Here is a 27,856-nt window from a genome sequence, read left to right as displayed (position 1 = left end):
AGAGAGAACAAGGAGCAGGGCCGGAGCACGGGTTTCATGCGCCCGAGGCGAAACTTAAAATTTGTGCCCCAGTTGTATAAAAAATAATAAGATAAATAAAATAATAAAATAAACAGTGGCGTAGCTATCGGGGCTGCAGGGGGTGCGACCGCACCCCAGCGCGACGCAAAATAAAAATAAAAGGGCGCCAAAATACAGGATAAAAAAAAGAATAATAATTTAAAAAAAAAGATAAATAAATAAAATAATAAGAGGAAAAAATAATAATGATTATTAATGCGCCCCTAGGACCTCTGCGCGCTAGGCGACCGCCTAATGGCCGGCCGGCCCTGCGAGGTATGCGGGAGGAAAAGGGGTGAATGGGATAGATATGCAGGGGGATGGGGGAGCAGGTGAGTTATACACAGGGGCACAAGGGCCCCATCACCCGCATCTCTATATACTGAGTGTGCCCCTGTGTATAACAACGCTGATCTGTGCTGCTCCATCTGATCTCACTGCGCAGTGATCCAGGGACCATCCGATCGCCATTTAATGGGGTCAGGAAGGAATTTTTTTCCCCCATTGCACAGCAGGGGTTATGTTTCGCCTTCCTCTGGATCACAGCAACAAACTGCCCTTTGTGCATGAATTATCAGTGAGATCTTTATACACCCTGCATTGGTCTTCACCCCTTTGCTGCCGGAGGGGCCTGCAATGCATTGCTCTGCGTGTTACTATATCGCTCCGCAATGTGCTGCAGGCCCCTACCAGCAAAGAGATTCATTATTTCAATAAAATACTCTCTTTAATCAAACCTATGTGTAGTGTCTTTTCTATCCGTTGTATCTATTGCTAACAGCTCAGTGATTCTTCCCCAGGACGCTGCACTAGTGTCACGCTGCCAAGCCCGGGTGTGAGGGAGATTTATAGGGTCAAATATACACTTCTGTCAAAACACAAGTGCAAACAGGAAGCCCCTCTGATCTCATATCTTTTATTACACAAAACGGCATCTAAAAAGGTAAAAAGAACATACATGGGATTCTGCTACAAATATCTCTCTAATTACAAACCAATTAGCAAATCATTCAGATTAGAGTCGAGCGAAAAGAAAGTGTTAAGTATCTCATGTACAGTATATGCAGTGCAGGCTGTTCTGCAGCATTACATGCAGGGGACAACGTTTAGGGGATATAAGTAATGCTGATCTCAGAGCTGACCGGCTGACCTGCTCTACTGGCTGAACGGCTGACCTGCTCTACCGGCTGAACGGCTGACCTGCTCTACCGGCTGAACGGCTGACCTGCTCTACTGGCTGACTGGCTGACCAGCTGACCTGCTCTACCGGCTGACCGGCTTCTATTCTTTCAGCTAAATGACCTGAATTGTGGCCCCTGTATCTCCCAATTAAACGTTATATTGGCGTATTCTTGTTTGACTCGTTCTATACAGACATTTTCTATATATTCATTGTGGGATTTGATAACATCTGTAAGATCTCTCAGAATATCACATTCTGTACATTTGTGTTGAAGATTTTTCCATTCTCAATTTACTTAATATTAGTTTTTGGCATCAATTATTTATATCGAACCCAAAATACCTTTATACAGAATGCTGTTCCCCTTAGCCCACAAATGCTGCTTCATTAAAGCCCACGGGTGGCACTTTATGCATTCTCAAACTTTTAGGCAACATCCCTAATTTCCAAAAGTGGGATTAAATCTGTGCATATTTAAATGGTTAATTTTGTTACTCAGACTCCTAAATCCCTCCCCAAATATATCCGTTTCACATAAAAGTGTGTGCGCTTCTCCTTTCGCCTAACTGGCACGTCGTCCTTACGGGCGCCACTCCGTGTAACTCCACGCTGCCCTCCAGTGGCAAAAGAAATAAGATACATTTACTATACTCGTCTGGCAGCTGCTCCCGTATAAGGTGGGTAACTCTGTATTAGGGGTCTTGGTAGAGTATATTTTATACTTATGTCGGATAGATGAGGAATTAATATTCCTAACGGGTTATTGTGAGAGGCCTTAGATCTTATCCTATATGCACGCAGCCCTCACCTCTCTGACCTTGAACACATACTTCAATCTGATTTTTTTGAGACTTGAAACTGGATTTCTTAAAACAAACTGATTTTAAACACTGACACGACTGTAACAATGGTATTTGGGACCAGAGCTAAATTGCTAAAGCTGCCAATGACAGAGCTTCAGATAAAAACCAACTCTAATACCATCCTAGCCCCTGTTACTGGTTTGAAATATCTGGGCATATAGTTCAACTCCCATTTAACATTTGGGTTGCACATTGATACCCTGACATCCAAATCGTATGCCAAACTAGGTGTACTTTACAGGAACAAATCCTCCCTAAGGCCCTCATGCAGTAATCGGCTACAGCGATTCAGTAAGCCCAGAGAAGCTGGCGATTAGAGCAAAAATAACCGTTTTTTTTTTTTTGCCGGAAAATAAATAAATAAATAAAATCGGCAGATGCGCGGTGATAAGCCACTTTTCGGCACTGATCGCCAGTTTTTCAAACACGCTCAATTCTATAAGCCCTGATCAGCTTATTGCGGCTGATCGCCACTTTAAAATTGCTGTTTCTTCTCCAAATTGTCCAGCCACAAAAGTTGGCAAGAAGGTGGGGTGAAGCTGCGATGAAAATAAAATGCATGTGTCCCAGAGCTGATATCCATTAATATCAGCACCAGAGACCCCCGGCATGAATCCGATGCATAAAAAATGCATTTACAGGCAACTTCATTACCGCCAAGGCAATGAAGGGGTTATATACCCGTGCCAGGCTTATTGCGGGTAGCGGGGGTGGGTGAAGGTGGTATTTGGCCCTGGGTGGGTGTTTAGGCCTTGCCAGGGGGTTGCGGGATGACTTAACCTCTTCTTTAACTTAGCGGTTAATACCGCTAAGGTAATGAAGGGGTTAACCCCTCCCGCTACCCCCCCACCCAGTAGGCCTAAACACCCATCCTTGGGGCCAATACCCCGTTCACCCACCCCCGCTACCCACAATAAACAAAAATACACATAACAGCCCCACTGGCCACCTCCTAGGTCCCTAATAAACCATTACAATATTCATAAAACCATTATTTTGTTTACACCCAGGATTATTACATGGGATTAGGGCTATGTTATTCAGTGAGGGGTTGTATGTTTGTATTCGTAGGGACAGGCAAGGCCGGAGACAGATGGGGTTCTCCTGCCTCTGTCCTCCCTGTCTCCTGACCCTTCCTGTAGCCGGACAAAGAAGAAGAAGCAGGCACACGGTCTTACTCAAAGGAGGTTTAATATGCCATAAAGTCCAACGTTTCGGCAGTCAAGGTGAAGGCTACAAACACAAGAAACAGTCACAATATATACCACCACCCTGATACTCACCCCTCCCCGCTCTGCCACATAACCAGGATGTTGACGCCCACCTGATGATGTCAGAGCTACCATATGGCGCCCCCTAGTGACGTCAGACGTCTAGGTCTAAATCCCTGGCAATACAGCATAGAGCTGTCTTGGAGGACTGCAGCCACAGCCACACCTCTCCCCAGACTGAACACTCCCCCATGATGACGTCAGCGTGACCCGGCAGTCAGGCGGGGCAAGGGGGGGCGGGCGTGCACCAATCAAGACTGTACTCACAGGGCTGGACAAAGATGTATCCGTCGCCATGGGATCAGTGTCAGAGCAGGGAGGAGTGAGACACTCCTATAAATCACCCTGAAAGTGTAAATAAACCACACACCAAAATATCAATAAAGCATATGTGCACAAAACTAATACAGCAATATACTATTAAAACATGTGACTGTATACTGCTGATGACATCAGTATAATCCTGCAAAGTTACAGTGAAATTCCACATAAGAATATGCAGTACATCAGTATTTAGAATATACTAGTGTGTATACCTAGGTCAGAAATGGGTACACACAATCAGGGGTGGGGGGAAGGGGAAGGGAGGATGGGGAAGGGGAAGGGAGGATGGGGAAGGGGGAGGGAGGGAGGGGAAGGGGGAGGGAGGGAAAAAAAAGAAGGGAAAAAAAACACACAAAAAGGATAATCTTCCAAATTGGTAAGTGCAGAGTCCATGGATGGTGCAAGATCAAATATGCCTGTAGAAAGACAAAAAATTACCTTCTATTAAGGAAGAAAAAATGTGCACAAGCGCTAAAGACTAAAACACCAGTGTGACAATTGCAAAATATATATATATAAAGGCTGCCTAGTAATACTGTCAGTACTGACAGAGAAAGTGAAAGTGAAAACAAAGAAAAACCTGGCGCCAAAAGTTCATTGGATAATCCTGTACTCCTCAGGGGATCAGCACACTTGCTTGACAGGCCATATAGGGGAAAAAACACAAACAGACACAGATCATAGTGCTACACTGTAGGGTTAAAACAGGTCTACACTAATACACACACTGCACATATAACATAGAGACTCCTAGTGACTATAAAAACTATTTATTAAATAAAAAGAACTATGCCATAAAATGGTTTGGACAAATGAGAACACCGCTGGTCATCCAGATATGAAAAATCAGAGCCCTACTTACAAGCAGCAAGGCAAATACAGGCAATGCAACAAAGAGTCTTCCGGCTGCTGCTGATGTCTTTGCAGAGATGTGATTCCTGCTGCACCGTGACTCTCGTGCTGACTCTCCCTCCAGGGGTTAACAGGAACAGTGGCAGTGTTGGAGGCCTGCTTGTGGGGCTCACAGCTCTCCTCCACGTGAGGCTGCTCTCCTCACTTCCTCCTCTGGTTACACATGCTGTCTCAGCGTGCCTGCACGCGAGTGTGCACGTGCCCTTAAAGGGACAGTACAAGCGTCCTGAATGCCAAGAACTAACGGCTGCAATGGGGCTCAAATGTGACCAAGTGTCCCAAAAAGTCCAATACCAAGCTCAAAGTGACTGTGTCACCTGCCCCCGTGTGGACTGGTGTGGACTTCTTGGACTCCCTGGGGTGCTCTCCCTCTTTGGTTCTTGCGTTGTTTGGGGTCTTGCTTCAGCCACGGGTATACTCTTCCATCTTTATAGTCATTAACAACTTTTTTGAATTTCAACTTCTTAAAGTGAATAAGATCACTTTTAATTTTTTTCCAGCTTGGTCTTAAGACTATCCAATGATTGTACAACGTCCGTACCAGGGCTAGACTGTTCAATGAGGATTTCCACTTTGAGTATATCCTTCCTTGTGTGGCCAGTTGTTCCCCCACCTCCTCAATAACCAAAATATTCAAGTCCAAAGAGGCCCTATTAAAGCTGCAGTTCAGTCTTTTTTATTTTTTATTTATTTTTTTACTTCAATAGTTTCATGTGTGCAATCTCTAATTACCTAAAGAACTGTATAGCTGCAGGTCAATTCGTTCTCCATGTATTGATAGGCGAAATTTGGTGACATAATTAGTGAAGGGATCTGTTTTTCTTCTGCTTCTGTCTCTCAGTGGAAGCTCATGAATATTCATGAGCACTCCTGCATTGACATGTGCTAGAGGGAGGGCAGGGCTGACAAAGGGGTGTGCCAGGCTTGTGACAGGACATGAAGGGGCAGTGCCTTAGCAAATGGCTGTTAAAATAGAATACAAGAAAATTGGTCTTTTAAAGTTGTTTTTTTAAAAACAGAAAATGCTAAAAGTATTTTTTCTTACTACAGAACTGATTTATTAAAAAAAACACACATGCAGGATATTGACTGAACTGCAGCTTTAAAGCATTGTCCTGCATACAGATCAGAGGCGAAAGAATGGATATGGATACCCGATGTGAAGCTGGAAATAAGACCGAGAACAATACCGAAAAGACCGTTTCGAGTGATGAAATAGCCGTCACTGTGTAACTCTTCCAATTACCTGCAACTTCATGCAAAGAAATAGCAACGCTTGTTTTTAACGTGTTAGCGCCAAGGGGGAATTCAACTGCTGAGAGGTTAAGGGAGTTACTAACCCAAACTCAGCGACGTTTCTGTGTCTGTGTGATAACTCCCCCAGGACATGCCTGGAAACCAGAGGTAACTCAATGTATTTTTGATAAATAGAAACTTGACCTCAGAGACTGTGAGACCCCCTCTCCTTCCCCCCCTTCCCTTGGCTTCCCAAACCCCACCATAACCAATACATAAATAACCACAAACACGAGGTCTGGCGGCCGCTGCTGTTTAGTAAAACTTCAATTAACCTAATTAGTGCCAACCCCCTGCCAGAGTGCTCGCTCATTGGGTAAAGGCCAAAGGTACCCGATCCAATGGCCCGTAACTCCCCCCTAGCCGGGCCCCGCCTGTCTGGCGAGAATGGGCCCAGGAACGCACGTGTAAATGAGCCGCGCCCACTCGCCACTCCCAGCCACCTTTTATTTTATTTCTGTTATTCATTTTCATTGTTTATTTATTCTTTTTTTTCTTTTAAACACATACAACCAACATATTTACCAGTATTCACAATAAAGGGCAGGGTGGGCGGGACTCCCATGGCAGGGCGTAGACCAGGCCTGCACAACTCGTAAAGTGCGGAGGGCCGAACTGCTCCAAGGAAAAAAAAAATTGGGCCGCACGGGTAAAATCATCATCATCATCATCATCGTCTCTCCTCCAGCACCTCATCATCATCCTGCACCTCCCATCACTCTCCCCCCCCCTGCATCTCCCATCACTCTCCCCCCTGCACCTCCCATCACTCTCCCCCCTGCACCTCCCACCACTCTCCCCCCCTGCACCTCCATCACTCTCCCCCCTGCACCACCCATCACTCTCCCCCCCCCTGCACCACCCATCACTCTCCCCCCTGCACATCCCATCTCTCCCCCCCCTGCATCTCCCATCCCTGCATCTCCCATCTCTCCCCCCCCTGCATCTCCCATCTCTCCCCCCCCCTGCATCTCCATCTCTCCCCCCCCCTGCATCTCCCATCTCTCCCCCCCTGCATCTCCATCTCACTCCACCCCCCGGCATCTCCCATCTCACTCCCCGCCCTGCATCTCCCATCTCTCCCCCCCCTGCATCTCCCATCTCTCCCCCACCTGCATCTCCATCTCTCCCCCCCCTCTGCATCTCCCATCTCTCCCCCCCTCTGCATCTCCCATCTCTCCCCCCCCCCTCTGAATCTCCCATCTCTCCCCCCCCTCTGCATCTCCCATCTCTCCCCCCTGCATCTTTCATCTCTCCCCCCCCCCTGCATCTCCCATCTCTCCCCCCCTGCATCTCACATCTCTCCGCCATCTCTCCCCCCCTGCATCTCCCATCTCCCCCCCCCCCTGCATCTCCCATCTCTCCCCCCCCTCTGCATCTCCCATCTCTCCCCCCCCTGCTGAATCTCCCATCTCTCCCCCCCCCTCTGCATCTCCCATCTCTCCCCCCCCCCTCTGCATCTCCCATCTCTCCCCCCCCCTGCATCTCCCATCTCTCACCCCCCCTGCATCTCCCATCTCTCCCCCCTGCATCTCCATCTCTCCCCCCCCGGCATCTCCCATCTCTCCCCATCTCTCCCCCCCTGCATCTCCCATCTCACTCCCCCCCCCCTGCATCTCCATCTCTCCCCATCTCTCCCCCCCCTGCATCTCCCATCTCACTCCCCCCTGCATCTCCCATCTCTCCCCCCCTCCTCTGCATCTCCCTCTCTCCCCCCCACTCTGCATCTCCCATCTCTCCCCCCCCCTCTGCATCTCCCATCTCACTCCCCCCTGCATCTCCCATCTCACTCCCCCCTGCATCTCCCATCTCTCCCCCCCCCTGCATCTCCCATCTCTCAATCTCCCTCGCCCCCCCAAGCTTCTTTGCCCCCCAATCTCCCTCTCTTCCCCGCATCTCATCTCTCCCTGGTCCCACGGGTCCCACTCCCTGCCTATGCGACCACACTGCCGGGGTGCAGGAGGGAGGGCCAGAGGGAGAGTCTGGGTGCCGATGGGGAGTTACAGCGGGAGAGCGGAGGGCACGTTACGGCCCCCACCCCCTGCCCCCCCCCCACAACTGCCCCCCCAACCCCCAATCTCCCTCGCCCCCCCCAATCTCCCTCGCCCCCCCCAATCTCCCTCGTCCCCTCTCTCCCCCGCATCTCCCTGGTCCCACGGGTCCCTACCTTATGCGGCCACGGGTTGAGGTAATGAAATAGACAGAAGCTCCAGGTGCTGCACTGGCTGGTGTGCAAAAGCGCGGGAGAGCGTGGCGGCAACCACCCCTGCGTGACTGCTGCTAGCCCCGCCTCCATCCAATCCCGGGCCGCGGCTCAGCTGCCTCTGCATATTTCCAGGGGGGGCCATGCTTCCGCCCCACGTTGGGAGCAGGGAAGGGGGGGGGGGGGGGGGTGGAGCGGGCCGCGCCAGGACCGCAGGGAATCGGCGCCATTTTTTTTTTCAAATTTTTTTTTTTTCAAAGTTTTTTTTTTTTTTTTTCATTTCATTGAGGGCCGCACAGAGAGGCAGTCGCGTGTGCGGCGAAACCTGGGGGCAGAGCAGAGCAGTGGCAGAAGCTCCGTGCTGCTGCTGCTGTTTCCCTGTGCTTGCAGAGGGGCGGGGCGTTCCCTCTGCACACAGACACAAGCCCTCCTCTTCCTACAACCCAGTGTTCAGCAGCGTGGGGAACCTAGCATGCAGTACAGGTGTGTGTGTGTGTGTGTGTGTGTGTGTGTGTGTGTGTGTGTGTGTGTGTGTGTGTGTGTGTGTGTGTGTGTGTGTGTGTGTGTGTGTGTGTGTGTGTGTGTGTGTGTATATATGTATAGTGATGTGTGTGTGTATATATATATATATCTATGTACAGTATAGTGATGTGTGTGTGTGTGTGTGTGTGTGTGTATATATATATATATATGTGTGTGTGTATATATATATGTATAGTGATGTATGTGTGTGTGTGTGTGTGTGTGTATATATATGTATAGTGATGTGTGTGTGTGTGTGTGTGTATATATATATATGTATAGTGATGTGTGTGTTTTGTGATTGAATGTGTGCTGTGATTGTGTGTGGTGTGGGGGGTGTTGTTTGTGTTGTGATTGATTGTGTGTGTTGTGTGGTGTGATATTAGTGTGTGTTGTGATATTAGTGTGTGGGGGGGTGTTGTGTGTGTTGTGATTGTGTGTGTGGTGTGTCTGTGTTGTGATTGTGTGTGTGTGTATGGGTGTTGTGATTGAATGCAGCGTTGCACAAACTGGAGGGTGTACGCTCTCCCAAGCTTGGCGCTTGGGGAGACAAACAAAATTGACATTGAAGCATGCTCAGCAGCAGTCAATGCGCACAACCCCACACCCACACACAAACACACACAAACACAGAAATAGCCCTGATCCATACCCCCCACTCGTGCTTGCAAAATTATGCAGGACACCCTGTGCTCATGCTTGGAGAGTTGGTGATGTCACCACTCTCGGCGGCAGCGTGGACGCAGCCCAATTTTGCAAGCGCGAGCTGTTGAAACATATTTGTATTTACATTGTATATCGTTTAAATAAAGGGGCGGGGGGTTCATGTGATTTTGATTACGTCAGGCAGGGGGGGCCCGAGAAATTAAATGGATGAAAAGGGGGGCTCGGCATAAAAAGTTTGCTCACCCCTGCGGAGTCTATCTGACCTTGCATAGCGAGGCCCGCCCAGTACATGGAGTACTGCTCCATGCCACTCTCGCTTCCCCCTTGTCCCCCTGCTCTGATTCCCCCTTGTTGCGAGTGTCTGAGTTTGTGTCTGTGTGTGTGTGAGAGATCAGGGGGGGAGGGAATGAATGTGAGGAGGACGGATTCAGGGAGTGGGTTTGAGTCAGAGGGGGATAATTGATGGAGGGGGGAGAGTGAGGAGACAGGGGGTGTAATAGAGAAGAGAGGGGTGAGGGGAGAGAGAGTGAATGAAGAAGAGAGGGGGTAAGAAAGAGATGGGGCTACACCTTGGGACTATCTGCATTAGAGTGGCACCAGACAAGGTGTGTGTGGTGTGTGTGTCTGAGTGAGAGAGAGAGAGTCTGAGTGAGAGAGAGAGAGTCTGAGTGAGAGAGAGAGTCTGAGTGAGAGAGAGAGAGTCTGAGTGAGAAGAGACTGAGTGAGAGAGAGAGTCTGAGTGAGAGAGTCTGAGTGAGAGAGAGTGAGTGAGAGAGTCTGAGTGAGAAAGAGAGAGTCTGAGTGAGAGAGAGAGTCTGAGTGAGAGAGAGAGAGTCTGAGTGAGAGAGAGTCTGAGTGAGAGAGAGTCTGAGTGAGAGAGAGAGTCTGAGTGAGAGAGAGAGTCTGAGTGAGAGAGTGAGAGAGAGAGAGGAGAGAGTCTGAGTGAGAGAGGGATCTGAGGGGGAGAGAGTCTGAGGGGGAGAGGGAGAGTCTGAGGGGGAGAGGAGAGTCTGTGGGGGAGAGTGAGGGAGAGAGGGAGAGTCTGAGGGGAGAGTCTGAGTGAGAGAGAGAGTCTGAGGAGAGAGAGAGTCTGAGTGAGAGAGAGAGAGTGAGAGTCTGAGAGAGTCTGATTGAGAGAGAGAGTCTGAGTGAGAGAGAGAGAGTCTGAGTGAGAGAGAGTCTGAGTGAGAGAGAGAGTCTGAGTGAGAGAGGGATTCTGAGGGGGAGAGAGTCTGAGGGGGAGAGGGGGAGTCTGAGGGGGAGAGGGAGAGTCTGAGGGGAGAGTGAGGGAGAGAGGGAGAGTCTGAGGGGGAGAGTCTGAGGGAGAGTGAGAGTCTGAGAGGGAGAGAGAGTCTGAGAGGGAGAGGGAGAGTCTGAGAGGGAGAGGGAGAGTCTGAGAGGGAGAGTGAGAGTCTGAGAGGGAGAGTGAGAGTCTGAGAGGAGAGTCTGAGAGGGGGAGAGTCTGAGAGGGGGAGAGTCTGAGAGGGAGAGTCTGAGAGGGGGAGAGTCTGAGAGGGGGAGAGTCTGAGAGGGGGAGAGTCTGAGAGGGGAGAGTCTGAGAGGGAGAGTCTGAGAGGAGAGTCTGAGAGGGAGAGTGAGAGTCTGAGAGGGAGAGTGAGAGTCTGAGAGGGAGAGGGAGAGTCTGAGAGGGAGAGTCTGAGAGGGAGAGTCTGAGAGGAGAGTCTGAGAGGGAGAGAGTCTGAGAGGGGGAGAGTCTGAGAGGGAGAGTCTGAGAGGGGGAGAGTCTGAGAGGGGGAGAGTCTGAGAGGGGGAGAGTCTGAGAGGGAGAGTCAGAGGAGAGGAGAGTCTGAGAGGGAGGGTGAGAGTCTGAGAGGGAGAGTGAGAGTCTGAGAGGGAGAGGGAGAGTCTGAGAGGGAGAGTCTGAGAGGGAGAGTCTGAGAGGGAGAGTCTGAGAGTGAGAGGGAGAGAGTCTTAGAGGGGGAGAGTCTGAGAGGGGGAGAGTCTGAGAGGGAGAGTCTGAGAGGGGAGAGTCTGAGAGGGGGAGAGTCTGAGGGGGAGAGTCTGAGAGAGGGAGGGTCTGAGAGAGGGAGGGTGTGTGTTTGTGTCTGTCTGTGAATGAATACAGACACCAACCCACAGTCAGTCAGTCACCCACCCAAGTGTCAGTCACACACAAGTCAGTCAGTCAAGTGTCAGTCACCCACCCCGTCACCCCACACACCCCCACAACCACTCTCTCTCTCTGTCTAGTTAACATTATGCCCCCCCCGAAACATTTCTGCGGACGCCCATGTCCACACTCACAGGTAAGGGAGAGCCTAGTCCCTCTGGTCATAGCGCCCGGTCACCGAGGGCTCAAGGCTACTTTCTGGGTTATTTTGAAACGAGCTACACTGGGGAATATTTAGGGGTCTCCCCAAACAAAGAGAGAACATTTAGGGGTCTCTCCAGACACAGAGAACCCACACACTTAGATCTGAGGTTTGTGCCCCTATTAGGCCTGGGCCTATTAGTAAGTTCAAGCTCGCTGAGGTGGGCTGAGCCGCGCTGAGCAGATGCACAAACCCCCTGCATCTGTCATCAGCGCGGCTATAGTTTCCCCCTCCGCATGCGTGCTCATGCGTGCAGAGGCTCAGAAACTTTGCCGAGACAGGAAAGTTTCAAATTTGCCGCTCGGGGAAGCGAAGAAGCGGTCACGTGACCGCTCCCATCCAATGGGAGCGGGGACTAGCCCGCTTCCCGCTCCGCCTCCTGACACGCCTCCACCCCGCCCCCAGAGCGCGCTCACTGCCTCGCCTGCAAGGACAGAACAAAACACCATTTTCAGCAGGCGAGGCAGAGCAGGAGCGAGGCTGAACCCTCTATGTCCCAGGCCTTACATGGGGGGGGGGGGAGAGAAATACATAGAAACAAAAATAAGGAGGGACAGAGATAATAAAAGAGATAAGATTAAAGGGGGAGAGAGAGACTGACAGGAGAGGGAAAGGAAAGGCAGAGAGTAGGGAGACTTCTCACCCAAGGTGATGAAACAGCTGTGACACATGGACACCTTCTCTGGGAAACCTCCACTACCCATGTGACATTACACCTCCAGCGTAGGGGGTCCTGCGTCTGGGGAGTGTGTGTGTAAAGGTAACGGAGTTCTGGGGAGGGGTATATAATGGGTACTGGCCTGGTGAGGTGGGTATAACGGGTACTGGGCCTGGTGAGGTGGGTATAACGGGTACTGGGGAGGGGCGTATAACAGGGTACTGGGCCTGGGGAGGGGTGTATAACAGGGTACTGGGCCTGGGGAGGGGTATATAACAGGGTACTGGGCCGGGGAGGGGTGTATAACAGGGTACTGGGCCTGGGATGGGGTGTATAACAGGGTACTGGGCCTGGAGAGCGTATATAGGCCGTGGAGGGGCGGTATAACGTGGTATTGGGGAGGGGGTATAGGTGGCACAGGAGCTCTTGCGATACAGAGTATCACTGTCCCTGGTTACAAACACTTCATGTCTCCTGCAGGTCAGGACACGCACGAAGGTGGAGCCCTTCGTGCCACCAGACGACGAGGCGGGCTACGAGGCGGACGATGAGGCATACGACAAAGCGGGCGTCAAGTGGTGCGAAGAGGTGGGCTACAAGGCGGCCGATGAGGCAGACGACGAAGCGGATGTCAAGTCTGGCGACGAGGTGGGCCATGGCGAAGGAGAATACGAGAGGTGTGGACGGATCTGCTGCTTCCCCTTTTTTAGGCGGAGAAGAAGCCGGGAGCAGGTAGCAGAGGAGCCAGGGCGTAGATACAGGGGTTTTCTAGGGGCTCTGAGAAGTTGGTTTGACCGCCGGACCGCAGATAAGATCAGGAAGGCTGCGGGAGGGGCAGGTACTAGAGGGAGATAGGGATATTGGGCGTGAGAGGGTGAGAGAGAACAAGGAGCAGGGCCGGAGCACGGGTTTCATGCGCCCGAGGCGAAACTTAAAATTTGTGCCCCAGTTGTATAAAAAATAATAAGATAAATAAAATAATAAAATAAACAGTGGCGTAGCTATCGGGGCTGCGACCGCACCCCAGCGCGACGCAAAATAAAAATAAAAGGGCGCCAAAATACTGGATAAAAAAAATAAAATAATTTTCAAAAAAAGATAAATAAATTAGAAATAATAAGAGGAAAAAATAATAATGATTATTAATGCGCCCCTAGGAGCTCTGCGCGCTAGGCGACCGCCTAATGGACGGCCGGCCCTGCGAGGTATGCGGGAGGAAAAGGGGTGAATGGGATAGATATGCAGGGGGATGGGGGAGCAGGTGAGTTATACACAGGGGCACAAGGGCCCCATCACCTGCATCTCTATATACCGAGTGTGCCTCTGTGTATAACAACGCTGATCTGTGCTGCTCCATCTGATCTCACTGCGCAGTGATCCAGGGACCACCTGATCGCCATTTAATGGGGCCAGGAAGGAATTTTTTTCCCCCATTGCACAGCAGGGGTTATGTTTCGCCTTCCTCTGGATCACAGCAACAAACTGCCCTTTATTGCATGAATTATCAGTGAGATCTTTATACACCCTGCATTGGTCTTCACCCCTTCGCTGCCGGAAGGGCCTGCAGTGCATTGCTCTGCGTGTTACTATATCGCTCTGCAATGTGCTGCAGGCCCCTCCCAGCAAAGAGATTAATTATTTAAATAAAATACTCTCTTTAATCAAACCTATGTGTAGTGTCTTTTCTATCCGTTGTATCTATTGGTAACAGCTCAGTGATTCTTACCCAGGACGCTGCACTAGTGTCACGCTGCCAAGCCCGGTGTGAAGAAGGTTTATAGGGTCACATATACACTTCTGCCAAAACACAAGTGCAAGATCTGTCATATCTTTTATTACACAAAACGGTATCTAAAAAGGTAAAAATAACATACATGGGATTCTGCTACAAATATCTCTTTAATTACAAACCAATTTGCAAATCATTCAGATTAGAGTCAAGCGAAAGAAAGGGTTAAGTATCTCATGTACAGTATATGCAGTGTAGGCTGTTCTGCAGCATTACATGCAGGGGGGCAAAGGTTAGGAGATATAAGTAATGCTGATCTCAGAGCTGACCGGCTGATCTGCTCTACTGGCTGACCGGCTGACCTGCTCTACTGGCTGACCGACTGACCTGCTCTACCGGCTGACTGGCTTCCCTTCTTTCAGCTAAATGACCTGAATTGTGGCCCCTGTATCTCCCAATTAAAGCTGCAGTTCAGGCAATATCCTGCATGTGTGGGTTTTTTAATAAATCAGTTCTGTATTAAGAAAAAATACTTTTAGCATTTTCTGTTTTTAAAAAAACAACTTTGAAAGACCAATTTTCTTGTATTCTATTTTAACAGCCATTTGCTAAGGCACTGCCCCTTCATGCCCTGTCACAAGTCCTGGCACACCCCTTTGTCAGCCCTGCCCTCCCTCTAGCACATGTCAGTGCAGGAGTGCTCATGAATATTCATGAGCTTCCACTGACGGACTGAAGCAGAAGAAAAACAGATCCCTTCACTAATTATGTCACCAAATTTCGCCTATCAATACATGGAGAACGAATTGACCTGCAGCTATACAGTTCTTTAGGTAATTAGAGATTGCCCACATGAAACTATTGAAGTAAAAAAATAAATAAAATTAAAAAAAAAGACTGAACTGCAGCTTTAAACGTTTTATTGGCGTATTCTTGTTTGACTCGTTCTATACAGCAAAACAAGAAAAAACACAAAAGCGCACCAAGATGAGAGATAGATATTGTATTAGCAACAAATAATAAAATTAGTAACTTACATATAAAATTTCTTTAATAATCCCCGATTCTGGTGTCTATCACAGGAGTAGGGCATCACATAGGAAGTATGAAGGGTAATCTCAGTTCTGAGAGATCAGACCCGCGCGCTGGGGCTGTCTCTGTTCACTCTCCTGTCCTCCACGTGTGGTAGCGTGGTGCAGAGTGTAGCACACATGTGCAGGAACCGGGGCCTTCAATAGGTGTCCTTAGGATGCCTGTCCGTTTTTGATAGCATAGAAACGATCGGAAATAAGCAGGAACGGTACACTTGAGTGTGTACTGGTGGTGGGTAGTAAAACCGCCAGCCACAACAGTCGCAATAAATTTTAAAAAAAGACTGAACTGCAGCTTTAAACGTTTTATTGGCGTATTCTTGTTTGACTCGTTCTATACAGACATTTTCTATATATTCATTGTGGGATTTGATAACATCTGTAAGATCTCTCAGAATATCACATTCTGTACGTTTGTGCTGAAGTTTTTTCCATTCTCAATTTACGTAATATTAGTTTTTGGCTTCAATTATTTATATCGAGTCCAAAATACCTTTATACAGAATGCTGTTCCCTTTAGCCCACAAATGTTGCTTCATTAAAGCCCACGGGTGGCACTTTATGCATTCTCAAACTTTTAGGCAACATCCCTAATTTCCAAAAGTGGGATAAAATCTGTGCATATTTAAATGGTTAATTTTTCCATTTTTCCATTGTGACAAAATATAAATTTTCTCACTCAGACTCCTAAATCCCTCCCCAGATATATCCGTTTCACATAAAAGTGTGTGCGCTTCTCCTTCCGCCTAACTGGCACGTCGTCCTTACGGGCGCCACTCCGTGTAACTCCACGCTGCCCTCCAGTGGCAAAAGAAATAAGATACATTTACTGTACTCATCTGGCAGCTGCTCCCGTATAAGGTGGGTAACTCTGTATTAGGGGTCTTGGTAGACTATATTTTATACTTATGTCGGATAGATGAGGAATTAATATTCCTAACGGGTTATTGTGAGAGGCCTTAGATCTTATCCTATATGCACGCAGCCCTCGCCTCTCTGACCTTGAACACGTACTTCAATCTGATTTTTTGAGACTTGAAACTGGATTTCCCAAAACAAACTGATTTTAAACACTGACAAGACTGTAACAATGGTATTTGGGACCAGAGCTAAATTGCTAAAGCTGCCAATGACAGAGCTTCAGATAAAAACCAGCTCTAAAACCATCCTAGACCCTGTTACTTGTTTGAAATATCTGGGCATTCAACTCCCATTTAACATTTGGGTTGCACATTGATACCCTGACATCCAAATCCTATGCCAAACTAGGTGTACTTTACAGGAACAAATCCTCCCTAAGGCCCTCATGCAGTAAGCAGCGATAAGCCATTTATCACCAGAGCTTATCGCCAAAAAAGCCACACTGATACACACACACACACACACACACAGATACAGACACACTGATACACACACACACCCACTGATACACACACACTGATACACACACACACACACACTGATACACACACACACACCCACTAATACACACACACACACACACACTGATACACACACACACACACACACACACACACACTGATACACACACACACACCCACTAATACACACACACACACACCCACTAATACACACACACACTGATTCACACACACACACACACACACACACACACACACACACACACACACACACACACACACATACACATACACACATTGATACACATACACACACACACACACACTGATACACATACACACACACAGATACACACACACTGATACACACACACACACACACACACACAGATACAGACACACTGATACACACACACACACACATTGATACACATACACACACACACACTGATACACATACACACACACAGATACACACACACTGATACACACACTGATACACACACACACAGATACAGACACACTGATACACACACACACACCCATACACACACACACACACACACACACCCACTAATACACACACACTGATTCACACACACACACTGATTCACACACACACCGATTCACACACACACACACACACACCCACTGATACACACACACACACACACACACATACACATACACACACACACACACACACACACACACACACACACATACACATACACACATTGATACACATACACACACACACACACACTGAAACACACACACACACACAGATACACACACACTGATACACACACACACACAGAGATACACCCCGCCTCCCCCTGCACCGCCTGCGACCGCGCAGCAACCACTGCCCGCCCCCGAGCCCATCTCCCACACCAAGGGGACGGGGGGAAGTGAGCGCCGGGGGGCAATGCTGTGAGCGACGGGGGACAAAGCTGTGAGCGCCGGGGGGGCAAAGGTGGGAGCGCCGGGGGGCAAAGGTGGGAGTGCCGATGGGGCAAAGGTGGGAGCGCCGGGGGGCAAAGGTGGGAGTGCCCGGGGGGCAAAGGTGGGAGCGCCGATGGGGCAATGGTGGGAGCGCCGGGGGGGCAATGGTGGGAGCGCCGGGGGGGCAATGGTGGGAGCGCCGGGGGGGCAAAGGTACAAGGTGGTACAAAGGTAGGCGTACCCCCGCTACCACCTCCTATTACCCCCCCTGGCTGGGACCCGGGATAGAAAAGGGACACTCACCGCGAACAGAGGAGCCGGGAGCGGGAAGACACGTGTGCTCTGCACAAAGCGGAAGTCCCGCCCCCGGCTTCCTCTTACCTGCCTGCAACCAATGCCCTGCGGGCCAGCCGGCATTCTAAGTCCCGCCCCCGGCATCATCATTCATCCAATCCCATGCGGGCCGGCCGGCATTCTAAGTCCCGCCCCCGGCATTCTCCTTCATTCAGTCTCCCCGGCAGCATTCACACACACACATAGAAAATACTTACCGGACGCCGCATTCTCCTCACCGCCGCTGCCCCGCAATACCGGGACAAGGGACAAAAACCAGGACATAACCGGGACGGAGCTAAAATCGGGACAAGGCAGAAAAAAACGGGACTGTCCCGGCAAAACCGGGACGAATGGTCACCCTACTTACAGACTATTCACTTGAGTGGACCTTAAAGTGTCTTATAGAGGGAACTCTAAGGTGTCTTAAGATGCATTAAGATATATTATGTATGTAAATATTTATATAGCGCTTTATAAGAGAGGCAATACAGTACAGAGAATTATAGTACAATAAGTGCAACAAACAAAATCAGACAATAGGAAAGGAAATCCCTGGCCTGCAGAGCTTACAGTCTTAATGCTAGATCCATGGAACTCTGTTGTGTTTACGCTAATAACGGGACATTCCTGAAATTGGTACCTGACCCTGTGCGGTCGGCAGAGACACAGGGGCAGTGCCTGCCAATATCATAAAGAGCAGTGCACTTCCTATTTAGTAGAAGTGTGTGTCAGAGTTAAGAGTTCAGTCCAGAGTTAGAGTCTGCTGAGTCTGTCACCTGGCTGGCCCAGGGTGACAGAGAGAGCCTATATCAATTGGCCGTTGGAGAAGGGGAGCCATCAGCCTCTGAGTAGAGCTGATGCAACCTTAGTTAGGGAGGTGGACCAATTCCTCTCACCCTGTTTAGGGGGCGAGGGAAGAGCTAGCCCCACCCTGGGTGCCCTTGACCTGGGGTGGTGGCAGGGACACAGAGACCATCCTGAGGGAGAGCAGTCCTGTGTGGAGGAAGACACCCTGTACCTGATTGACAGTCTTGTTGCTGCTATTCTGCTGCTGTGAATAAAGAGCTGCGGCTGCTTTTAAAGATATACAGTGTGAGACTGGAATCTCTCATTCCCGAGGGGGGGGGGGGGGACTCTCTGGAAGGATTCCACCCGTATTCCTGGGGCTCAGAGATGGAGGCGCTGCACAATTACATACATAGTTACATAGTAGATGAGGTTGAAAAAAGACGTACGTCCATCAAGTTCAACCTATGCTAAATTCAGACAACAGATACTTTATTCTATATCTATACTTACTTATTGATCCAGAGGAAGGCAAACAAAAAACCCCATTAAGGGGAAAAATTAATTCCTTCCTGACTCCAAGAATTGGCAATCGGATTAATCCCTGGATCAACATCCTTCCCATGTATACTTATTTGGTATATCCCTGTATACCTTTCCCATCTAAAAAGATGTCCAACCTTTTTTTGAACAAATCTATTGTATCTGCCATCACAGTCTCCATGGCTAATGAATTCCACATTTTAACTGCCCTTACTGTAAAGAACCCTTTCCTTTGTTTTTGGTGAAATTTCCTTTCCTCCAACCTTAAGGGATGGCCCCGAGTCCTTTGTACTGCCCGTGGGATGAATAGTTCTTTTGAAAGCTCCTTGTATTGTCCCTGAATATATTTGTATATAAACATAAACAGACAGACAAGTTCCTCCTTGAATGCACTTAGAAAGGTAAGTCAGAGCGATATGGTTGATAACATTAAAAACCTTTTAATCACCAAATAGTAAGAACATATTGTATGAGGGAAATGGTAGAAGTAGTCCACGGCCAGTCCCTTAAAACAAACCAAGAAAAGATCTTCCTAAATAGGTGTATGGAAGATAGTGGGGACAATACACCACCTAGGTGTGGGCTACAGAAAACTGCAAAGTCTCGCCACAAAATAACTTCAGACTTGAGAACCTGTCCTGTTGGCAGGAATTCTATTATCAAAAACCAGCACACCTATAGAAAAAAGTATGCTGATACTAGATCTGAAGAAGGTGTGGGCTACAGAAAACTGCAAAGTCTCGCCACAAAGTAACTTCAGACTTGAAAACCTGTCCTGTTGGCAGGAATTCTATTATCAAAAAACCGGCACACCTATAGAAAAAAGTATGCTGATACTAGATCTGAAGAGGCGGTTCATATACAGTTCGTGAGTAATAAAGCCCTTACATCCGTATACATAGACCACAAGGAATGGGGGTGTATGTCAACTCCAGAACACAAATGAAGTCAACGAATGATGTGGAGAGTAATACATATAACATAAATTAAACCACATACATAGCTATTAACTACATGGCTAGTGAGTAGTAACCTCTGCGTAGGGCAAGCACAAAGCGTGCTCTGCTAGTGCCCAGAGGCACGGTTCAGTGACCGTATCCAGTTATGGCCTCAGAATAATATAACACAGTTAATGCAGAGGTCACTGCCCAAACAGGTGTATGGACGATAGTGGGGACAATACACCACCTAGGTGTGGGCTACAGAAAACTGCAAAGTCTCGCCACAAGGTAACTTCAGACTTGAGAACCTGTCCTGTTGGCAGGAATTCTATTATCAAAAACCAGCACACCTATAGAAAAAAGTATGCTGATACTAGATCTGAAGAAGGTGTGGGCTACAGAAAACTGCAAAGTCTCGCCACAAAGTAACTTCAGACTTGAAAACCTGTCCTGTTGGCAGGAATTCTAATATCAAAAAACCGGCACACCTATAGAAAAAAGTATGCTGATACTAGATCTGAAGAGGCGGTTCATATACAGTTCGTGAGTCATAAAGCCCTTACATCCGTATACATAGACCACAAAGAATGGGGGTGTATGTCAACTCCAAAACACAAATGAAGTCAACAGATGATGTGGAGAGTAATACATATAACATAAATTAAACCACATACAAAGCTACGTAGCTAGTGAGTAGTAACCTCTGCGTAGGGCAAGAGGTTCACTGAGTGGAGTCTGACCAGAACGTGATGACGTCATCACACCGAGCGGACGCCTCCTAGCAGTGGGATGAGACTGCTGCGGCTGCAGCTGCTGACTTAGCAGGCTAGGCTACAACCCTTCAACTCGGCACCCCGCCCCCTCTGCCTACACTGTAGGATCGTGAGCTGCTGCAACGGACAACCCCAGTCCCCATAAAGCTAAGTTATACTATGGGTGGTCAGTCAGAAGGTATTTTTTGAGGTCACTGTACCTGATAGCAGCATATACTATAGCCGCTCCTCTGACAGACATTCTCCTTAAACCGAGTGTTATCTGGGGGGTCCATATTGTTAGCATTATTAGGGGTAACCCACACACACTTAGGGCAACATCACTCTGTGCAACACTCATTATGGACAACATCTTATGCACTGATTTATACTGCCAGGAGCACTCTGATTAAGTACAGTGCCTCTGTTGCCTGCTATCTGGGAGACTCCACTCAGTGAACCTCTGTATTTCCATCTAGCAGAGACCCTATTCAGTGACCTCTGCATTAACTGTGTTATATTATTCTGAGGCCATAACTGGATACGGTCACTGAACCGTGCCTCTGGGCACTAGCAGAGCACGCTTTGTGCTTGCCCTACGCAGAGGTTACTACTTACTAGCTACGTAGCTTTGTATGTGGTTTAATTTATGTTATATGTATTACTCTCCACATCATCTGTTGACTTCATTTGTGTTCTGGAGTTGACATACACCCCCATTCTTTGTGGTCTATGTATACGGATGTAAGGGCTTTATGACTCACGAACTGTATATGAACCGCCTCTTCAGATCTAGTATCAGCATACTTTTTTCTATAGGTGTGCCGGTTTTTTGATATTAGAATTCCTGCCAACAGGACAGGTTTTCAAGTCTGAAGTTACTTTGTGGCGAGACTTTGCAGTTTTCTGTAGCCCACACCTTCTTCAGATCTAGTATCAGCATACTTTTTTCTATAGGTGTGCTGGTTTTTGATAATAGAATTCCTGCCAACAGGACAGGTTCTCAAGTCTGAAGTTATTTTGTGGCGAGACTTTGCAGTTTTCTGTAGCCCACACCTAGGTGGTGTATTGGTCCCACTATCTTCCATACACCTATTTAGGAAGATCTTTTCTTGGTTTGTTTTAAGGGACTGGCCGTGGACTACTTCTACCATTTCCCTCTATACAATATGTTCTTACTATTTGGTGATTAAAAGGTTTTTAATGTTATCAACCATATCGCTCTGACTTACCTTTCTGAGTGCATTCAAGGAGGAACTTGTCTGTCTGTTTATGTTGTTATTATAGTTTATCCTCTATTGCACCAGTTTGTGTGTTATTTGATTTCATATACTATCCTCATTTTGCTGACGCGGGAGCTTCCCCTTCCCCTGTCCCCTTACCTTCCCCCACCCCCAGATTAGTATATTTGTATATGGTTATCATCAGTGTTCGACAAACCTATACATTTGCTCGCCCCGGGCGAGTGGATTTAACCACCGGGCGAGTATATATTGGCCCAAGCAGCACACGTTTGGTACTAGGTGGCGAGTAGATTTTTTTGTGTGGCGAGTAGATTTTTTGGTGATTTGTCAACCACTGGTTATCATATCCCCTCTTAGACGCCTCTTTTCTAATGTAAATAAATCCAATATAGCTAGCCTCTCCTCATAAGTTAGAATGTCCATCCCCTTTATTAATTTGGTGGCTCTTCTCTGCACTCTCTCTAGTTCCATAATGTCTTTTCTTAGGATTGGTGCCCAAAATTGTACTCCATATTCAAGGTGTGGTCTTACTAATGCTTTGTAAAGGGGCATAATTATGTCTACTTCCCTTCCATCCATTGCCCGTTTGATGCAAGATAAGATCTTGTTTGCCTTTGCAGCTACTGCATGACATTGGGCACTATTGCTAAGCCTGCTGTCTACAAGCACTCCTAAATCCTTCTCCATCAAGGATTCCCCCAATATATCTCCATTTAATTTGTAAGTCGCCTTTTTATTCTTGCATCCCAAATGCATAACCTTACATTTATCTGTATTAAACCTCATTTGCCATTTACCTGCCCACGTTTCCAGTCTCTCCAAGTCCTTCTGAAGAGAAATTTCATCCTGCTCTGATGAGACGGAGGCATTCACCCCAGAAACCTGATCCTGTCATCCCCCATACCATCGCGGGAGACTCAGGCCCCCCTGTTGCCAGCAGGTATGCACCACACTCAGACACGTAGCCAGACCCTAGTACAGAGGAGGGGGGCCCGATCTGCGATTGGCCCAGGGAAGGGGGGCTACATTGGGAATCAATGTTATTTTTCTTCATATTAATGGGTATCCTCAAAGCTAATGATATGCCAAAATGACGTCCATTAGCAAAACTACAATTGTTTCTTCACTTTTTCTGCTTGATGAATAGGGTGACCAGATTTCGAAAATGAAAAACCGGGACACCTTAAAAAATAATTTATTAAACAAATTACATCACGTGACACCCCCCGTTGCCATGACAACAAGACACTCTGATGCCCCTGCAGTGTTAGTGTGTATAGAGGTGGGGCTTTGCTTGGGCCCTTCAACTCTTACAGCCAGGGCATTATTGGCCAGGAATGCCCAGTTCGGAGGGGATTACTACTTCAAAATGTATTTGATTCGTAACAACATCAAAAAACTCTAATACCAATAACTAACAACCACAGACAATGATAATCTAAACCATCAAATAAAATGTCTACGGCCCTTGTTCAAGCATGTTTGCGGTACTTACCAGGTAAATCAGTGCCTGCAATCCACGACTGTATCCGCCTCTCCGAGCGTCTGAAAGCAATCCAGCAATCCTGGTGTGTGGCTGAAGAGGTGAGGGACTCCCTCCTCAAACGGAAAAGAAGAGCAAAAAATAGAGTTGGAACATACCTATCATACAGGGATGAGAGAGAGAGACAGAGAATGAGAGAGAGACAGAGAATGAGAGAGAGACAGAGAATGAGAGAGAGACAGAGAATGAGAGAGAGACAGAGAATGAGAGAGAGACAGAGAATGAGAGAGAGACAGAGAATGAGAGAGAGACAGAGAATGAGAGAGAGACACAGAGAATGAGAGAGAGACACAGAGAGAGAGAGACAGAGAATGAGAGAGAGACAGAGAGAGGGACATAGGGAGAGAGAGACACAGAGAGAGAGAGACAGACACAGAGAGAGAGAGAGACAAAAGTAATGTACTGTATAACCATTATACCGTACCCCCTAGTATTCGTGTAATCATTGTCCCACACCCCCTATTACTCACGCTTTGGCAATACTGAAATGTTCTTTTGACATGCCAATCAAGCTGATTTGATTCGAGAGACACAGAGACACACACAGAGACACAGAGAGAGACAGAGACACACACAGAGACACAGAGAGAAACAGAGACACACAGAGAGAGACAGAGACACAGAGAGAGAGACAGAGACACAGAGAGAGACAGAGACACACAGAGAGAGACAGAGACACAGAGACACAGAGAGACACACAGAGAGAGACAAAGACACACAGAGAGAAACAGAGACACAGAGAGAGAAACAGAGACACACAGAGAGACAGAGACACAGAGAGAGAGAGAGACACGGGCCTATTTAGTAAGCGTCGATAAGGCTGCGTCTATAGTATTTCAGACGGAGGGAAGGCACACACGCTGCAATACACTTGCTGAAGCCTGCGCTTTTTTATGGCTTTGCAGGGTATGCAGCGGGTGCGATTGGGGGCGTGGCAATACATTTTTGGAGGCGTGGCAATAACGTTCCGGTGCGGACGTCACTTCCCTACCTCACATCCCGATCCACCGGCATTTTTTCAGATGCAGCATCTGAAGCACTGTGCAGACAAGAAGAAAAATGCACACAATGCGCACCAGAGATTAAAATATAGTAAATTATTTATTAATAAAACAAGAAATAACCGAGGGGGATCCAACCCCACCTCAGTACTTTCTTCTCGTTGCTATTGCCACACTATACGTCCTGACGCCGGAAGGGAAGTTGGTACGCGACCAAGACGAGACACCGGATTTACAGTGGAACCACAACATACCACAGATTGCTGGAGGACCACACTGCGAGGGGCGCAGCCTATCGAGTTTCCCGGTCATCGTCCAAAGTCTGGAGCTGCGGATTGACCACTGGATTACCACGGAGCCCGAGCCTGTCTCACACAATGCTTTTACCAAACGGATGTTTGTGAGTTTGCTATTTTTATCTTGTCCAGGAAATGAAATTGTTAAACCGAATTTACACATGGAGCGGGCACTTTCTCTTCTTTTTTTTGTTTAGATATCTATCGAGGAGGTGGTTGTTTCCCTGAAGAGAGCTGCCAGGGCTCCAGAGGACGCCCGAATTGGATCCTTTTATGATTGAGTTATAACATAGCTATTAGAGCTAGGTTTCTCGACTTTTATTGTGTTTAGGCATAGTGTTTATTATTATTTTATTACAGCTACTTTTTAGTAATTGCACTGTTATTAATTCTGACCACTAATTCTCACTGCCATTATAATCTCTCTCTAGCCACAACCAAATTGCTATATCAGCTATATTATTTATTGGTTATACCAGGGGAGCACAAACTTTTGCAGCTCGCCCCCCTGCTGGTGCTCGCGCCCCCCCCCCTTACCTTGATGCGGCGTCACGTGACCTGCAGCGGCATTTGACGAGGGTGACGTCACATGACCCCGCGGCGTAATTTAACATACTGTGCTATATGTATGCACACACAGCTGTCTCTTACACATACAAATACTGTTTTTCCATCCCTATACACCAATAGGGACCACAAAGTATCCACACACACTTTTAGTTGTGCTACAAACTCTCACATTTCCACACCCACCCACACCATTTATATCCACTCCCACTCCACACACACCTTTTGTAAAGCACTGTATATACTGTGGGCTCTCCATTCATTTTCATTCACACTGATACACATACACACTCTTTCATCACTTGCTTTCAGGAACCTTTTGACACCTCTAGGCATAAAACACATCCACACCGGGGGAAGGACCAGCACAGATAACATTCCAAGAGACACTGTTTTTAAGTATACCTTTTGCTTGCTTCATTCATTGTAACATCGCCGGAAGAAGAGATCAGTGTATCTCGAAAGCTCGCACAAATAAAAGCATTTCGTTAGCCACAGAACGGTATCATCTATTTATTTTTTGATTATTGAAGCTCGGCTAACACGGTACTGATACCTCTATATATATATATTGCGTGCGCACACACACATATAACGTTTTATCCAACTTTTTCATTTATCATTTGTAGAGAAAATGAACAATGTCGCCAGAAGTGCTATTTTTCAAAATGTAACATCTCTACTAATTAGTGTAAAATGATACTTCATATAAAGCAGGTTATGGGACCCAGTATAAAATGACCTTCATGTTTCTTATCACATCCCAGTATATGGATACTTTCTATTATCACAAGCTGCTAACATGTGACAGGCTCAGAGTCTGAGCCCAGAATGTGACATACAGAACATTCTCATTCTAAATTTCAAAAAATATTGTGTTGATTTCTGACCTGACTGCCGTGGTTACAGCTCAACCACTCTGTTCTACTGTATGTCACCACTTTCTGCCACAACCAGCTGACGGTGGATCTGCAAGGAGTTCAACGCTCATTGGCATCACATCTGTGGCTTGGTTGACGTATCATTTCTCCAGCTTTTTATTGTATTGTTTTTAAATAGATTATATTTATTTAGTTGAATAGATATTTATTTAGTTTAATATATATTTATTTAGTTTAATAGATTATATTTCTAAGTTTAATAAGTTATATTTCTTAGTTTAATAAGTTATATTTCTTAGTTTAATAAATTATATTTCTTAGTTTAATAAGTTATATTTCTTAGTTTAATAAATTATATTTCTTAGTTTAAAAAGTTATATTTCTTAGTTTAATAAGTTATATTTGTTAGTTTAATAAATTATATTTCTTAGTTTAATAAGTTATATTTGTTAGTTAATAGATTATATTTGTTAGCACAGTAGATTATATTTACTAGTATTTAAGTCTCCCCCTCAGTGCCCCATTAGGACCCGTGCGCATATTTCACATCTTTTCGGAGTCGCTTATTTTTTAGACCCTCGGAGCCGAAACCTAAAGGGGTCAGCTAAGAAAGTTCGGATCAAGAGGAGCTGCACAGCTTAAAGACAGAACATTTCCAAGGGAGATGGAGACAATTTGGGTAAGATCTGATTAAAGGACAACCTTTGAGGAAGGAAAGGGTGACAGGGGAGTCTAAGAGGGGGGTGAGAGAGCAAGGTGGTGTGTCAGATTGGGGCAGAGCAAGAGAACGCAAAAATGATGGGGATTTGCTGCACACCAAAAAAAACCAATAAGTAGTGATACTTTTACCGGTGTCCCTTAGTCTCAGGGAAGACCGTCATTTCGTCCAATGGATACAATATGATTGATGGGAAAGGGCACACGGATTTGAATAAAAAAAGATAATTTATTGTGCCACAGACTACAATGTTTCGGCTGCTGGCCTTTCTTTGCTGGATTTAGTGGGTTTAGCCACTTTACCTGAGAAAGACCAGCAGGCCGAAATGTTGTTGTCTATGGCAGTGCAAGAGAAAACAGGTTGGGGGGGTGGGTTCTCGCAAAGTCGCCGACCCATGGGTGAGTGTCTCCGGTGGAAACTAGTCCTGGACCCCGGGAAAGCTGTCTGTGGCCCATACAAGCTGAGTAACATGTAGAAAGGACACATGTATGTTCAGAATGAGTTAGCATGGTATTTTGAAAGGCACCATAGCAGGTCAGTGCAAGTCAGTGCAGAGCACTGCAAGGTCAGTCAATATGAGGAAGGGTCCGATGGAGGAGTTGGAGGGTCCCAGAATATCTCTTAAAGCAGGGGTGCGCAAATCGAGGGGCACGACATTTTTTTGGGAGGAGGGGCTCGGCGCTTACAGAGGCCCGTCGCTCTTCCCCACAGCATTTAAATTAAATGCCGGAGATCGCGCGCAAGGCCTCTGTAAGTTCCCTTTCCTTGTCTCCGGCGGCTTCTGGCGACAGCAACGTGGCGTCACAT

The sequence above is a fragment of the Ascaphus truei genome, chromosome 7 (genome assembly GCF_040206685.1).
Source record: "Ascaphus truei isolate aAscTru1 chromosome 7, aAscTru1.hap1, whole genome shotgun sequence".
Classification (NCBI taxonomy): domain Eukaryota; kingdom Metazoa; phylum Chordata; class Amphibia; order Anura; family Ascaphidae; genus Ascaphus; species Ascaphus truei.
The sequence above is the reverse complement of the archived record's forward strand: the minus strand, read 5'-3'. Positions refer to the sequence as shown.